Raw genomic sequence first — 18,188 nt, forward strand, 5'->3', positions numbered from 1 at the left:
TTCGAATCCTGGGCGCGGACATGACACTTCTCATCAAACCACGCTGAGGCAGCGTCCCACATGCCACAACTAGAAGGACCCACAACGAAGAATACACAACTATGTACCGGGGGGCTTTGGGGAGAAAAAGGAAAAAATAAAATCTTTTTTAAAAAAAAGAATGACTCTACTTAAACACCCCAATTAAAAGAGTTAGTAATTGCAAACAAAAGGCCTCTGCGACTAGGCAGATCTGGGTTCAAATCTCATTTTCACCACTTCCTACTTTAAAAGCCCTTGAGAAAATTTCTTAGCCTGTCTGAGCTTCCATTTCATCATTTACAAAATGAGAATAAGAGTTCATTCCTGTGCAACTGGTTAAGAAGATTCAAGACATAACATATGTAAAAGCACTCCCATCAGTTTTATGCTCAACAGCTATTCGTTTCTTCTCCAGGAATTTCGCACTCCATTAGCTTTGACTTCCCCAAAGCTGGACTTGTGTCAGTGATGGCAAATGTAGGATGTTCGTGTGCCCCACTGCCCCCTCCTAAGCCTGAGGACATGGCTCATCAACTTCCCTGCTGACGCTTAACATCCAGCTCCACACAGTTCTCCCTGAAGCTGCACACTCCATGAGAGCTGGCGTGTGAAATAAAACCTAAGTGCCCCCCTGACCTATGCCATATTCATCGTCGCCTTCTCTATAGCATCTAGTACAAAGACTTGTTGAGCTTGTGAAAATGAAAAAAGAACTGATATTCATGTAGCATCTAAAACTCAACATGCTCAGGCTAGGGTTTTATTTTTTATATGGTAACCTCTTAAATCTTCACAAAAATCCTGTGAGAGTAGCATAATTCTTGCTGAGCAATCAAAGAAAGTGAGACTCAAGCTTATTTAAGTAAGGAACATCAGTCCACAGTTCATAGATGGCTAAACCAGATTCAAATCCAGGTCTATCTGCCCCAATGCCCAAGGCCTGTCCCCCATGCCATGCCATGCTTCATCAGCTATGGACACCCAGTGCATGTCTAACATTAGAAAATAAGCAACTATGGGTGAATCACCCAGAATCTGGAGCAAGGAAACTAGACATGCATTATCCCACTAGGAGTGAGTTAAAAAGCAAATATAGGAGGGGCTGGCCCCGTGGCCGAGTGGTTAAGTTCACGTGCTCTGCTGCAAGCGGCCCAGTGTTTCGTCAGTTCGAATCCTGGGCACGGACATGGCACTGTGCATCTAAACCACGCTGAGGTGGCGTCCCACATGCCACAACTAGAAGGACCCACGACAAAGAATATACCACTATGTACCAGGGGGCTTTGGGGAGAAAAAGGAAAAAAATAAAATCTTTAAACAGCTGTCTTTATAAAAAAAAAAAAAAAGCAAATATAGGAAATAATTTCATGCCAAGAAGTAAATAAAAATAAGTGAGGTCTGATGGTTAAAAAGGAGCAAGACAGAATCAACAGTCTGCAAGACTAACAATTTATTGGCTGCTAATTCTGCAGATTTGCTTTTTCAAACACGAACACATTAGGTATTCTGCTAATGGAGCAGAGAGTGTCTTGGCTAATCCCAAATGAAGTATATATCCGAGCCCGGTTTTGCCTGCTTTCATTTTGGTCTGCTTTCCTGCTGACTTCATATACCTCATCAGAGACCAGAGGTGGGAAAACAGAGCTGCCCCCTAACAAAACCAAGCTCTCTGCTGGGAGGACTGAGAGGACCCAGCGAGTGCATGTCAGGGCTGCTGCTTTGAATCTGAAAATACACATTGTGATGTCCCCTTTCCTGGGGAGGCAGAGGAAACAGGAGAAAAGACAAGGAAGGGAAAGAATGCTAGAATGTCAGAGCCAGGAGGGCCTGCAGAGGCCTTTTTGCCCATTTTCCCAAATGTCAATCATGTTTGCCATATTCCTATAGCATTTGTACCATTATTTAATTATTCTCCTCCTTTAAATAACCCCACTTATTTGACTACGTTGAGCCTCACCTTAAGCAATATATCAACGAAACCACACACTAGATGTGCTGTTACACTTTTCCCTATTAGATGTTAAAATAAATATGGTAACTATGGAAATCGAAAATGTTCATCCAAAACCACAATGAGATATCATCTTACATCTGTTAGAATGGCTATTATCAAAAAGGCAAGAAATAGCAAGTGTTGGCAAGAATGTGGGGAAAAGGGAATCCTTGTGCACTCTCAGTGGGAATGCAAATTAGTGCAGCCACTATGGAAAACAGTACAGAAGGTTTTTTTAAAAATTGAAAATAGAACTACCATATGATCTAGCATTCTACTTCTGGATATTTATCCAAAGGAAATGAAAAAACTAACTCAAAAAGATATCTGCACCCCTATGGTCATTGCAGCATTATTCACAATGGCCAAGAACGGGAAACAACCTAAGTGTCCATTGATGGATGAATGGATAAAGAAAATGTGGTATATATATACACAGTGGAATATTATTCAATCATAAAAAATAATGAAATCCTGAATGCAAACTAGTGCAGCCACTGTGGAAAACAGTACGGAGATTTCTCAAAAAGTTAAAAATAGAAATACCCTATGACCCAGCCATCCCACTACTGGGTATCTATCCTAAGAACCTGAAATCAGCAATCCCAAGAGTCCCAAGCACCCCTATGTTCATTGCAGCATTATTTACAATAGCCAAGACGTGGAACCAACCTAAATGCCCAGAAACTGGTGATTGGATAAAGAAGATATGGTATATATACACAATGGAATACTACTCAGCCATAAAAAAGGACAAAATTGTTCCATTCGCATCAACATGGATGGACCTTGAGGGTATTATGTTAAGCGAAATAAGCCAGACAGAGAAAGACGAACTCTATATGACTCCACTTATAGGTGGAAGTTAACATATAGACAAGGAGAACTGATCGGTGGTTACCAGGGAAAAGAGGGGGTGGGGGGAGGGCACAAAGGATGAAGTGGTGTACCCACAACATGACTAACAATAATGTACAACTGAAATCTCACAAGGTTGTAATCTATCATAATCTTAATAAAAAAAAATAATGCAATCCTGCCATTTGTAAAACATGGATGGACCTCGAGGGCATTATGCTGAGTGAAATAAGTCAGACAGAGAAGAATAAATACTATATGGCCTCACTTATACGTGGAATCCAAAACAAAACAAAACAAAAAACCCTGAACTCTCAAAGAGCAGATTGGTGGTTGCCAGAGGTGGGGCAGGGGGAGGGGCAGGCAAAATGGGTGAAGGTGGTCAAAAGGTACGACCTTTTAGTTACAAAATAAATAAGTCCTTGAGATGTAATGTACAGCATGGTGACTACAGTTAATAGTACTGTATTGTATATTTGAAAGTTGCTAAGAGAATAGATCTTAAAAGTCCTCACACATGAAAAAAAATGTAAACAACTGTGATGATGGATGTTAACCAGACTTACTGTAGTAACCATTTAACAATACATACATATATTGAATCACTATGTTTTACACCTTAAACTAGTACAATATTATATATCAAGTACATCTCAATTAAAAAAATGTTCCTCCACGTATCACATAAAACCAGTTTGTATCCTTCCAGTGGGACATGCACCGCACATTCAGAAACACTGATAAAGATTTTTTGATTCGAGCCTTTTTTTCTTTAGCAGTAGAAATTTAGTGATAACAGGGGATTTGAAGGAACCCCAATCTATCTAGTAGACAGTGCAGAGCTGCTCTGATGAAAGTTGAGTAGGGCTGCCAGAAAACCCAGCCGCTTAGCGTCTGTATTGCCACCATCCTGCACCAAGCTCCCAGAGGCCCCTTGGAGAACATCCAAAGCTCCACAAGCAGCATCTGAACACTGTTCTGACTCTAGTCACTTATTGTACAGGGGAGGATACCAAGGTACAAACAAGAGAATTGATGACAAAAGGTTGTACATGAAGTTATTGCAGAAATAGATCTTGAAACCAGGGACTCTGGAATACATCTGGAGATCTTTGCACTGTGCTGTGCAAACTTTCAACCTGGGAAACTTTCAACCACAGCCAAAGAGATGGCATATGGTCTCCCTTCACCTCTCTCTCTCTCCACTCCTGGTTTGGAGCAAGCTTTGAGGTGAGAGAAGAGGTAACCTGTGGTCAGGAAGGAAGGCAGCAAGATGGGATTTTGACCACTATGGCTAGAGTGCTACTGGTCTGAAAGCTCCTTGGACTGAAACTATAAGACTAACACGTGGGAACCTCAGGGGAGCAGACACAACTCAAAGGCACCTGACGATTTGGAGCCCTTCGTTCTTCCTTGAAGGACACTTCAACTGGTTGAAGCATGTAGAAACACACCCACAAATCTAAATCCTACTCCGGAAACATTGAAGAATAATGTGAGACAACTTCCATACCTCCGTCTCCTTCCTCACCTGCAGCTCCTCTCCCGCCGCATCCCTGTCCAGCCATGCCCCTCCAGCATTCCTTCTCAGGATCTTTCTCTCTAGGGCATCCAGCACCTTTTCCCACGCAGAGTGCTCCAACTTGTGCAGATCTCCTCCCCGCTCATCACGCTGCTCCACACAAGGCAGGCAGCATGGCCCACCTGGCTGGTGATGGAGTCTTCTTCCTCCAAAGGCTGGAAATGGGACCATGAATAATAAAATTTGAACAATTTTTTCTGCCCACCAGATTTTAGCTCAGGGTAAGAAGTCATTTTCCAACAGCCAGAACTTCCCAAAGAAGGTGAGTTGGCTGCTTCAGGAAATGATGTGCCTCCACCACCAGAGGATCTCTTGAGGAGGTACCCTTGGGAGATGCTGGCCTCAAATGAGTAATTGCTCTGGATGCCCACTAACGCCTCCTTCCAATCCTGAACTTCTCTATTCATCAGAGCTCTTTTGGCCTTTGGATCCCAGCAAGGAGGAATGTGAATTTTAAGGCAGTTTCGGGAAGCATCGTTGACTGACAAGCATCTTTGACTCTGGCACAAAGTCAGCAAACTTTTTCTGTAAAAAGTCAGATAGTACAGATTTTAGGCTTTGCATGTCATGTGTTGTCTGTTGTAATTACCCAATTCTGTCATTATATCAAGAAAGTAGCCATGGATAATATGCAAACAGATAAGCATGATAATGTTCCAACAAAACTTTGTTTACAAAATGGGTTGGAACTGAGTCTCAAATTATTTCAACATAAAAAGTTAAAAACAAAAAACTAGCAGCAGGCTAGATTTCACCTGCTGGCTGTTATTGGCCAATGCTTGCTCCAGAGGAAACTGTCAACCTGAATGGCTCCCTCTCCGTTCTTACTTCATCCAGTCAACCTCTGAGCCCAGTCAGTACCACGTCCTGAATACATCTCATGGCCATCCATAAGAGAGACAAGTCAATCTCCTTAGGCAATCAAACTTACATCATCCATAGTTGGCAACTGAGAGAGGACCCCAAAACTGACCTTCCCTTTGAGGGACATGCACACACTTCTTAAAACGTCAGTGTCTTAGCCTTTCAAACAGGAGAACTGTTGTAGGTTTAGGGGTGCTAATTACAAGCCTCCTCCCTTCCAGATTCCTAACTAAGTGAGAGCAGACCCAAGAAACCACATGAGAATTGAGACACAGTACTGCCCTTTCCTAAAGGGCCAGGCAAGCACTCAATAGCTCCAATATTTAGGGCTTTCAGTTGACTATATTGGAGAACATGGTTCAAGCCAGACCTTCCCCAATGTTCTCCTAACCCCCTGAAGACCGTTGGGTCTATCCAGAGGAAAACCAAAGCTTAAGAACCAACCCAAAGGCCACTTGACCAAGAGTTGTCCTCTTAAACTGCTCTATAACCAGAGCAGGAGAGAGAGACAGCAAGTGACACTGGCCCATAGCACTGCAATTCAGTGAAGAGGCCCCATCTCTAATTAATGTGATTTATTGGTGATACAGTGAGAACCTGGGATCCCCGGGTTGTATTGGTCAGGGATCAGGGCCACTCCATTGACTACTGTATGGACAGGAAGAGGAAGGGAGATATTTGGCCATGGGGTCTTCACTGTCCAAAGGGGCAACTCTGATTAGATGTTGATCAGCATAACTAATTAGTAACAGTGATAATAATAAGACATTACAAGTTACTCCTTCCACATCTTTTCTCACTTATTATGCTCAACCACCTCGTGAGGTTGCCATTCATATCAAGCTCATTTATATGAAATGAGTTGCCCAGAGGAGACTGAATCCTAAAATTTGTGGAAGCTAATAAATTATCATCTTGGATGTTTTTTATGGTTTCTGTGCTCATGGTAAAAAACTTGAACTTAACTTTAGGGCAAATTGTCCCTGTGCCCTGGAAATAACCATCCCAGTAATCCCTTTGAGTTACACGTATGCAAAGTGAGTACATTCATACTCATTGATTTTGGGAAAGGGAATTTTTTCTTAACATAGAATTTGGGGGAGGGGTTTTTTTTAAATTATTTTATTAAGGTCACATTGGTTTATAACACTGTATAAACTTCAGTTGTACATTATTATATTTCAAGTTTTTGTATAGTCTGCATTGTGTTCATCACCAATAGTCTACTTTTTATATTTATCAGAAAATTAAAAATAGAAATATCACATGATCCAGCTATTCCACTACTGGGTTTCCATCCAAAGAATATGAAATCAATAATTCAAAAAGATATATGTACCCCTGTGTTCATCACAGCATTATTCACAGTAGCCAAGATGTGGAACAACTCAAGGGCCCATCAGTGGATGAATGGATAAAGAAGATGTGGTGTATATACATACACACAATGGGATACTACTGAACCATAAAAGAAAAAAGACAAAATTGTGCCATTTGCAACAACATGGATGGGACTTGAGGGTATTACGCTAAACGAAATAAGTCTGACAGAGAAAGATAAATATTGTATGATTTTACTCACATGTGGAAGATAACCAAATAAGCAAACACATAGCTAAGAACAGATTGGTGGTTACCAGAGGAGAAAAGGGAGGTGAAAGAATAAAGGGGCACATAGGTATGGGAAAGGGGCTTTTTTAGTGGAGATAAGGCTTGAAAAGAGACTGGCTTTAGAAAAGGCTAAGTAAATTGGTGATGGATCCTCTCTCATGCACCTTTTTACATATATGGATCTATACAGTGGGCCAAGAAGGCTTCTGGGAGAACAAGGGTTAGTATTTATCTACTTATTACATTTATTAGAACACATCTGATGGGCAAGGGTGGACCTACCTAAGGCCAAACGCTGGGAAGACAAAAAAGAATCTCCAAGAGGAAATTTACCAAGAGGAATAAATGTGGACTGGGCAACCCAGGCATAGGCTGCTGGAGAAGAGTGCTGGTTCTGCAAAGTGAGCAGATGAGGCTGTAATTCCTGATACTGCTCACCGGGTGCTGGGATGTGGCTTAGGAAATATAGTTGCACTTACGCGAAGTGGAAGAGCTGGCCTCTGATGGGCCATGGCCCTAGCAATCCAGGCCAATTAGAGAGAAGAGTATCCTCAACAAAGGGTAACCAAAGGAAGGACCATTGTCCACTGTTCTGAGGAACAACTGCAAGGCCTGGCATTTCTTGTGACCACAGGGACTGCCCAGCATCAGCAGGGGGACAAGGATCCCAGGTGTTGTTCTCACCTGCAGAGCACCAATAGCGGTTCTTGGGCATCCTGAAAGACCCCTGGAGACAAAGGGTGGATGTGATGGGACTGTACCGTCTGCTAATCTGAGTGAGTGGAGGATTGCACTAACAATGTGGCTGTTAGCAAAGGAGATTCATTTTATATTTATATGAGCTGTTGAGTCAAGAGACTTCCAGGTTATGAGCGTGTCAGCCAACTGAGGCTTAAAGAGGCTTATTAAGAGGGACTCAGCAGTTCTTAAACCTCACTGTACATAGAATTACCCAGGGAGCTTCTAAAACAGACTGATGTTTGGGCTACAACCCAGTCCAAGCGGATCAGTCTTTTGGAGTGGAGCCAAGAATCAACTGTTTTTGAAAAGCTCCCGAGGTGAAACTGACGTGTAACCAGGTTTCAAAGTACAGGACCAACCCAAGATAGATAGATAGACAGACAGACGGACAGACAGATAGATGGCTCATTTCATGGATTAGGAAGCTGAAGGTTAGAAATTCAAATGAGTAGCCCAACATCATTCAGCTGACAAGTAGCAGAATCACATGTTAAATTTAGGTCTGTCTGATTGCTGACCCGGTATTAATTTTACTCCATCTTGTTGCCTTGAGGACTCTAGAGAATGAGGAAAAAGGAACCAAGACAGACAAAAGAGAACAGAAAACCCCCAAAGACTTCAGCTTCCTACCTGTTAAAAACATCCTTGCAGTGAATAAAAGGGAGATTTTGCACAGAGACGGGAAATATTCCTTTCGCATGTCAATGAAAAGCCATCAGGCCAAATCAATATATTTCAAGAAAGATTTCTTTCCCCCCACTTCTTTCTAGCTGAAAAGGTTGTCAAGCTCAATGCACTCGGTATCGCTGAGGGGCAGGCACTGAACTAAGGGGAGAAAGTGTGTGGCTGATGCGACCTGGGAGACGAGGGAATCACACCTGTGCTGGGGCTCCCAGCCATGTGGAGTACACACAGAGAGAGAGAGAGAGCGCCACCTTGTGGAACAAATGGTGCAAGCCAGGCTGGTTCCAGGGCTTCGGCCATCACCAGAGATGTGAAGTCCGGGAACTAGCGTGAGTGTCTGTAAATATCTAGTAAATAATAATATGATTCCAATTAGGGCTATGATTTATTGAAAGTTTACAATGCATCAGGTCTTAAGCAAAGCATTTCATGGGTACCTTCCCCCCACCACACACACACACAAATACACACAAACTATGAGGATGGCAATATTCTCACTATAGTGATGAGGACACAGGCCTACAGACATGGATAATCGACCAGCCCCAGTCACAGAGCAAGTAGCAATGGAGCTGGGATTCCACCCTATGGCGAAAAGTGATAGTGAACCTCATTTGCTACTAGCAATGTGGGGTCCGTTTGAGCACAGAACTCTTGCCAGAGGATGTGATGGGGGAAAAATACAGGCAGGAAACTGAATGTCTGCCAAAAACCCATCCTGGTAACCATGCCACTGTCTTTGCATGCCCTCAACTTGTTCCGTAACTAGGTAGAAAAAAGGGTGAACCTGAGGGGCTCTGCAATAATGTACTACTCAGTGTCTACAAACTAGCTCGATGGGGGGAAAAAAAGCCCCAGTTTGTGGCATCTGCCAATTTCTGTGGTATGAATACTCCCACCGTGGCCAATTTCAAGCTGCCAACTCAGCATCAACTACTTAACAACTTTCCTGAAAATTTAACATTGAGCACGTGAGAACTGGCTCCAGGACCCCCATGGAATCTGTTCCATTCTAAGAAAATAATGCGGGGCCAGCCCGTGGCCGAGTGGTTAAGTTTGCGTGTTCTGCTTCAGCAGCCCAGGGTTTTGCAGGTTGAAAACCTGGGCACGGACATGGCACGACTCATCAAGCCACGCGAGGCGGCATCCCACATGCCACAACTGGGAGGACCCACAACTAAGAATACACAACTATGTACCGGAGAGCTTTGGGAGAAAAAGGAAAAATAAAATCTTTGGGAAAAAAAAAGAATGCTTGGTAGTGAAAAGTAGGGACTTCCCCCATCCTCCATTACAAAATAATCCAGAATGTTTTAGCACCCCTCAATGCCCTCACTCAGGTTTTTCGTACAATGGCTAATGGGTAATTTACTTCAGCTTGGCAGACCCACATAATCCGGTTGTGTGATTGGTGTGAGTCATACACACTAATGAATTAAAGCTCCAGGGCTTGATGGACTGGAGATTCAAGTAAGTGACATCCTAGACCAGAAAAATAGATTTCATGGATCTTGACAATCTGGAGAAAAGGTCCATCCTAGTTAGGGCTGGGTTCAATTAGTGAAAAACCAAATTAGAACTTTTAAAAATCAAAAAGCAGAGTGGGAGTAGGGATGAGCTACACGTAAATATCTCTGGGGAAGACAAGGGAGGTCACTATGAATCACAGAATACCAGTCTTTAAAAATCGACATAAAATAAAGCAGATAATAATGGGATTGCAATAAAAGAAAGAGGAATTTGATCACTGGGAATTATGCCTTCCGTTGGGTTCTGATTTCCTTTGCTGCTTCTTACTGGGGCGTTTGGTCTTCCCTGTGGGAAGTACAGTGGAGTGCTTAAATACACAGGCTTTGGGGGCCGGCCCTGTGGCTCAGTGGTTAAGTTCGCATGCTCCACTTCAGCAGCTCGGGGTTTTACTGGTTCGGATCCTGGGCATGGACATGGCACCGCTCGTCAAGCCACGCTGAGGCGGCGTCCCACATAGCACAACCAGAAGGACCTACAACTAGAATATACAACTATGTATCTGGCAAGCTTTAGGGAGAAGAAGAAGACAAACATTTAAAGAATAAAGAAGACTGGAAACAGATGTTAGCTCAGGTGCCAACATTAAAAATAAATAAATAAATGCACAGGCTTTGGGTGGAAATCTGTGGCATTGCTGCTGTTACTCAACATTTCTAAGCCTCAGTTTCCTTGACAGTAAAATTGTGATATTAATGATACTGCCAAGGCAGTTTCTCAGAAGAATCAAGTATAAACATTTATCCACATTTTATTTCAAGCTTGTTGGCACAGGAAAAGACTTCAAAAAAGAACTAATTCAAAGATTTTCTTTGAGGAGGAAAACAAACATGACTTGAACACTACTTGACTAGAGTTTTAAAAGAGGAATGTCTGGTTTAAAGATTGTTAGGATAGCATGAGGCTTAAAGAGCGCTGTACCTTTGACCATCTGGTTAAAAGTTACTGAGCACATCTAAAGGACAACACTCAGCAGAGGGGAGTCAATCTGACTTCCCAGAAGGACTCTAGACAGCACTAAAGGACAGCAGAAAAATACTCCAGTGCTTTATTAGGAATGCTAAATTTTTCCCCAAGGGGCTGAAAATCACATCAGCCGACAAATTCTGCCCTGGATCAGGTTTGGGTGATTTCCTTTCATAGTAACCATCGCATAGGGCTGGTGTGAGGATTAAATGAAACAGTAACAGCTGCTAACATATACTGATTGTTCATGCTGTGCCAGGACAGTGGTGAACACTTTACATCCATTATGAAATCCTGTCATTCACCGGTTTAAAATTCTCTAGGGGCTTTTTGTTGCACTTCGGACAAAATGTATTTCTGATCCTTGTTGTCAAAGCTCTATAAAAACCCCTGCTTTCTTCTCTTATTTAGGTGAATTTGAGAGAACCTATCCTCCCACCTTCTCATTTTGGGCAATTTGAATAAAACTTTCTCCATTTCCAAGCACCGATGTCTCAGTGATTAGCTTACTGCGCTGGGGCACAAGAACTTGATGTCAAGAGGTTCAGTATCACTTGTAAAAATAAGCTTCTTCACCCACCCTTCCTCTTTTATACACTCCACATTTAGTCTAGGAAATGAGAATAAACCTGCCTTTGCTTTAGACTTAATTTATATTAATTAGTTCCTCTGCCATTCATTCATCAAAGGGCTATCTACAGCTTCATGTAAATCAAAACTAGGAAAAATGCCCACCTCAGCTTTGTCAAGCCATGCTGTGGCAGTGTCCCACACGGAAAATAGAGGAAGACTGGCACAGATGTTAGCTCAGGGACAATCTTCCTCATAAAAAAAAAAAGAGAGAGAGACATTCAGTTGCAAATTAGCAGGTCAACATGACTCTGAAGTCCAGGAAAGGGAGCTTATTTTCAGGAGTACTAATACTGGCAGGTGTTACCAATACTGATGGGTGTAGGAGGGGAAGCATGCATTCTTATTGTAAAGGAGTGCATTCTTTTACTTTGAAATAATGTCTAATGCATTCTTTAATGGTTAAAGCAGATGTACAATGTATGTCTCATAGGCCATAAGTCCGGCTTCTTTAGTTCAAGCCAAATGAGTTTTGAACCAGAATAGCTACCCCATATACCACAATATGTGAAATTGTCTTGTCAATGTTATTAAATTTTTGTTTGTTTTTCTCCTATTAATCTGTCTTTTATTACAAGAAGCAAAAGGGTAGAGGGAAAATTATTTTTCCTCCCCTACAGTATAAATCTATCTTTTCTGGAGCTTATCTTCCTATGTGACTGACCTGGAAAATTAAGCTACTTACAACTTGCAAATACCTTCCATACCCTCTGCCCATCCAGTGTCCATCATCTCTTTCCAAACCAGGTTCAAGGCCACCTTCCTGCAGTGTGCTTTATTGGTTAACTCAGCCCATCCAAGCCACCCTTCCACATGTGTATACATTCATTTTCTTCTACTTTCCCCACATTGCTACCTTATATAACTACTCTTACTTTATTTCATATATGTATTGTCTATGCATAACAAGCATGTTTTGTCTTTACAATTATTATGTTGGGTCCCTGTGACTAGGGCCCATGCCCATTGGGCTTCCTATTGTAGGCAAATCTATTTAGGACCAACAACATCTGGTACATAGAACCAATGCTTATAACAGTTGCCTAATAACAGAAAACGTGAATACATAAGTAAAAGTACGTTTTCTTCTCTCTTCCTTATTGAAATTTCTGAACTTAGGGAACATCACAAATATTTTCTTTATTGCAAAACTCACTGTTTAACCACCATTGTAAGTTGTTCAACATATTTACCACATCAAAGTATGTACTTCTAATCTCATAAAATACCAGAGGGGCCAGCCCAGTGACACAGAGGTTAAGTTTGCACACTCTGCTTCAGTAGCCTGAGGTTTGCATGTTCAGATCCTGGGCACAGACCTACACACTGCTTGTCAAGCCATGCTGTGGTGACATCCTACATACAAAAGAGTAGAAGAGGGGCTGGCCCCGTGGCTGAGTGGTTAAGTTCGTGCACTCCGCTGCAGGCGGCCCAGTGTTTCATTGGTTCGAAACCTGGGTGCGGACATAGCACTGCTCATCAAGCCACGCTGAGGCAGCATCCCACATGCCACAACTAGAAGGACCCACAATAAAGAATATACAACTACATACCGGGGGGCTTTGGGGAGAAAAAGGAAAAAAATAAAATCTTTTAAAAAAAAAATAGTAGAAGATTGGCACAGATGTTAGCTCAGGCCTAATCTTCCTCAAGCAAATAAAAGAGGAAAATTGGCAACAGATGTTATCTCAGGGTGAATCTTCCTCACCAAAAACCAAAAAAGGAGTGCCATTCCTGTGACATAGTGGTTACGTATAGCACACTCTGCTTTGGCAGCCTGGGTTCACAGGTTCAAATCCCGGGCATGGACACACACCACTCATCAGCCATGCTGAGACAGTGACTCAGATAAAAGTGGAGGAAGATTGGTATGGATGTTAGCTCACAGCTAATCTTCTCAAGCAAATAAAAAAGGAAAATTGGCAACAGATATTATCTCAGGGCAAATCTTCCTCAGCAAAAAAACAAAAAACAAAAAAAAGTAAAATAGCAGAAATTCAAACTTACATTCAACCAAAAAGAATCTTGGCTGTTACTAAGCCTCTTATTATTTTTTTTAATGGTTACCTGAATCTCATCTTTTAATTGTGGTTTCTTATTCTTGTCAAAGAAAAAGAGTGGTGGAAAACATTTAAACACAAGCTCCTTACTTAAATCTAGAAAAGTACAATTATTAGTTTAGTAGTCATTGTCTAAAATAATTACTATAAGTATTTTTATTCAATTTTCTTTCAAGAAATGAGGGTATCTTCTCTTTTTCCAACTAACTCTGATATCTCTTGAGGCATATGGTTTGATGCCACGAAAATCACTCTTGAGTCAAATCTTTCTAGCCAGTAAGTTCCTGCTTTTAAAGAGTTGTCCCCAAGCAATCCATGACCTCCCTGGAGTAACCAAGACATTAATATGAGAAGAGAAAGCGTGCCTTGAAGAATATCAGATTTGTATTGACGTTTTGATGCCTGCCAGCATTAATTAGTGGAAGTGTCAAGCCAAGGGTCAGTTTGTTTACAAAGGGGTAAACATTGACAAATGTTGGTATTCATTGGGCTCCTGTGCACACTCCACCATTTTTCACAATCTCTTCCCATTTTAGTACCCTCCTCTCACCAGAACAAGGCACATTCCATATTAAACAATACAATTTTTAACAGTTAGGATGTTTTTGGGAATTTGTTTCACATAATCAAATGATTAGTAGAGACAAGTACAAGCAGGTCTCATGAGTATGTGGAACACACAGGGCTTTGCTGTCTCTCTCAACTGTGCTTCACTCCATGGGGTGGTAGACTTTTTTTCTCTTGCAGACAGTCTCTACCCACATGGCAGAGGCTCTGATGGTTGACTACTCCCTCCAGACAACTGTATACAGTGCAGATGCCAGAGAGGAACACCAATCACCTTAAAAAACCCCAAGGCTGGTTCTGATTGGTGCAACTTGGATCAGTGGCTTATCTCTAGACTACCTGCTGTTGACAATAAATTTCTGTATTTTCCTCATTATCTACAAGGAACTTGAGTTACCAGTGTAATCACCGCCATTTGAACTTCAACCATGGTCAACAAAATTCACTGTTACCTGAGATGAGCTGGCTGGCCACCCAGACTAGTGCCTACACCAATATTTCAATTTGTTCACCACAGTGTGGGGCCCAGCCCTCAGTCTTGCAAGGTAAGAAGGTGAATGCCAAGACACTGTGGGGACCTGGAATTGGCCACCCCAAGATATGTCTCTTTGGCATCAGGATTATTTGAGGCTGATTGCTTTTGATAAATTGGGACAGGGAAGGAGGCTCTGAGGAATGGAACTTGCCCTTCCTTAGGACACGTTTACATTTGTAAGGTAAATCTCTATCTGTAAAAGGTGCCTCCCTCTCTGTACCAGGAAGAAGAAAGGAGATGACCTTCTCTCTAAAAACTCTTAATCAATACCAAAGGCAAGGACTTAAAATCTGCATTTTATTGTGCTAGTCTGGTAACCTCCTGTAACTGACTTCCCTCCCCCTCCCAACTTTGGCATTCCTTAAGGATTAAGCATCTTTCCTTAGGCTAGGAACCGATTGCTGCTGCACTCACCTGTGACCGCCCAGCTCCAGACATAGACTTGCCTCCTGCTATGCCCACTGAGATAGCAGACCATTACCTGCTGTGTCCATCAAGCACTGTGCCGACAGGGCAATCTTGTGACTATTGTGGGAGGGACGTTTCAGTCACATGTGAAACACCCCATTTGGGGGTATATAACCACTATGTGCACCCCACTTCTTCGGTGCCCTTTCTTCCTTCGGGAAGAAGGGCCCCGGGCCATGGTTCCTCATAAAGCTTTGTTTAATTTTCTCTTGCTATTCTGTCTCATGTGAATTTAATTCGTTCTCCAGCCAGATGAACCCCCATTTGGGAAGAGGAAATGTCTTCCTCCCCTACAACACAAAGAATGTATCTGATTTCACAATTAACCAAGTTCTTAGAGCCTTCTGCAAAAATAAATTTCATAGGGAAAGATATAACCAACAAGTGGACAGCTTCCTCTATTTGCTGAGCAACAGCTTTTCTTCCTATAGGCAAATCCAAATGTGAAGCCAAATGTGACCCAAAGGTTGCTAATGATCACAGGATCAGAAGAGGAGTGAATTACAAGATCTTAATGGCTGGCACCTAATAGCAAATGAATGCTGTCCGTAGAGACCATACCAATTCTAGACACTTTGGATCCCTCCCTTTCATAGATGCTATGCTAGCCATTTCCCCTCTGAAAAGATTCCTTATTCAGAGGCAGAATATTCTCACTACTCAGGTATACAACTTCTTGGTTATAATCACTATTTTCTCATCCCTCTCAGAATTTCTACCCAGAAGACCTGGATTGCATTTGGGGTATTCAGATAATATCACATCATTTCCAACAGATCTTCTTTATTTCTACTTTTCCTAATTTCATTCTGGGAGGTGTGACTTCTAGTTTTCAGGGTACCATGTATCATCTAGAACATTCAGGAAACACACACACATTAAGGTTATTTTTTAAATAAAAATAATGTTCTTGAAGACTAGCTGTTCTAAATGCAAAGCTTCTTTCCATCTTTATAAGCATATAAAGGAATATCTTTTATTTCAAGCCATCTGCTATGGTACCATCCCAATTGTCCAAATAGCCAGCAACTCAGTAACATTAATAGCCACTGGCTACTTAAACTCATAATAAATCTTGCTTTTGTACATCTGATTGCTATCACTACCAGTTTAAATCTCCTTTTAAATTTTTAAAACTTTTCCCCGAGTTTCATTGAGATATTCTTGACATAACATTGTATTAAAGTGTATAACATAATAATTCTTTCCCAACTTTTTTCCAGTTTCATTGAGAAATAATTGCCATACATCATTGTATAAGTTTAAGGCATACAACATTATGGTTTGATTTACATGTATTATGAAATGATTACCACAATAGGTTCAGGTACCATCCATCTTCTCATATAGCTACAATAAAAAGAAAAGAAGGAAAAAAATGAAAAAATTTCCCCTTGTGATAAAAACTTAGGATTTACTCTTAGCAACTTTCCTAAAAATCACACAGCGGTGTTAACTATAGCCACCATATGGTGCATTACAACCCTAGAACTTATTTATCCTATAACTGGAAGTTTGTACCTTTTGAGAACCTTCCTCCAACTCCCCCTCTGCCTCTGGTAACCACAAGAATGATCTCTTCTTTTATGAGTTTTGTTTTTTTTAGATTCCACATATAAGTGAGATCATACAGTATTTGTCTTTCTCTGTCTGACTTATTTCACAGAAGTTTAAATCTTAAAAGCAAAGAAATATGGAAAAGTAGTGTAACCTGCATAAAAAGAGTATCCTCTTCTGGAAAAAAATATTGTTCAAACTAGAAAGCACAGAATAAGAAAATGACAAACAGGGGCTGGCCGGGCAGTGCAGTGGTTAAGTTCATGCGCTCCACTCCAGCAGTACGGGGTTCACAGGTTCAGATCCCAGGTGTGGACATACACACCAGTCATCAAGCCATGCTGTGGCAGCGTCCCACATGCAAAATAGAGGAAGACTGGCACATATATATATATGACAAAAAGGCAATCAATCACTTAAGGGAACAATCAGAGTTCCCTAAACATTGATGAGAAAATTCATATTTTAGAATTCTGTCTCAGCATACCCACAACCTCTCCCAAAGCCAAAAGTAATTTCTTCACAAAGTAACGAATCTGCCTGTGTTAACAGACAGGTTAATATTAATTGATGGGCCACATCGCAGAATATTTCTAACAGAAATGAAATAAATGAATGACACTAAATGAGCATTTATTGAACATACCGTGTGCACCCAGTACCATACTAGAAACCTGGTTTTCCACTTTGATTCTATTCTTGTTCATGGCACGACGAGAGAAGATGACAAAGGTAAACTGACACTTTTCCTTTAATCTGCTCTTTCCTCAACATGCAGAGCTTCCCCAATCTCTCTTTGTCCAAACTCCACCCATTCTTAAAAATTCACTTCATCTGGGCAGCATATTATAAACCATTGCCATTTATATGACCTGGCTTAGTCATTCCCACAACCTTGTGAATCAGACGTTATCTCCACTGGAGAAGCAACTGTTATCTCGTGAAAGGCAGAAGTTCTCTAATACAGGCTTCCTAACTTCAAAGTCACACAACCACACTTTGCTGCCTCCTTTTAGTCCAGGAGTTGGCAAACTTTTCTTATAAAGGGCCCGATGGTAAATATTCACAGCTTTTCAAGCCATACAGTCTTTCCCATAACTGTGGCCTTGCAGCAAAATCAGCTGTAGACGATGGAAACAAAGCAAATCCAATAGGTGTGGCTATTTTCCAATAAAACTTTATTTATACAAAACAGGAAAACAGGATTAGGACTGTGGGGCTGATCCAATGTTCCTGAAATGGTAATCCATCCAGCATTTGTAAAAATTCAAAGTCTCAGGCCCTGCCCTAGATTTAACGGAATCAGGGATTCTGAGGATGGGGCCAGCACTGTGTTTTAACAAGCCCTCCAGGAGATTCCGAAACATGCTAAGATTTGAGAACCACTGCGAATCTTCCTGATTGCCCACACATAACTCTCCTATCATATCATGAATAGCTAAAGTGATTGATATGTTCCACTTCACCAGAAAGTTGCCCATCATGACTTTTCTCCTCCTCTGGAGTTCCTGCCAGGAATATCCC

General features: G+C 41.5%; 1 long non-coding RNA gene across 2 annotated transcripts in view; it reads right to left on the minus strand.

Annotated features, from left to right (window-relative positions):
- Positions 1-18,188, minus strand: part of LOC139082373 (uncharacterized) — a 30,522-nt gene that overhangs the window by 8,759 nt on the left and 3,575 nt on the right. Inside the window, exons 2-3 of one of the 2 annotated variants that reach the window (XR_011538301.1) lie at positions 16,421-16,457; positions 4,404-4,979 (exon numbers count right to left, since the gene is read on the minus strand). This is a non-coding gene — a long non-coding RNA (uncharacterized lncRNA). The remainder of the gene's footprint in view (positions 1-4,403; positions 4,980-16,420; positions 16,458-18,188) is intronic. The other variant, XR_011538302.1, reaches the window with a different exon arrangement.

This window comes from Equus przewalskii, chromosome 3 (genome assembly GCF_037783145.1).
Source record: "Equus przewalskii isolate Varuska chromosome 3, EquPr2, whole genome shotgun sequence".
Lineage (NCBI taxonomy): Eukaryota > Metazoa > Chordata > Mammalia > Perissodactyla > Equidae > Equus > Equus przewalskii.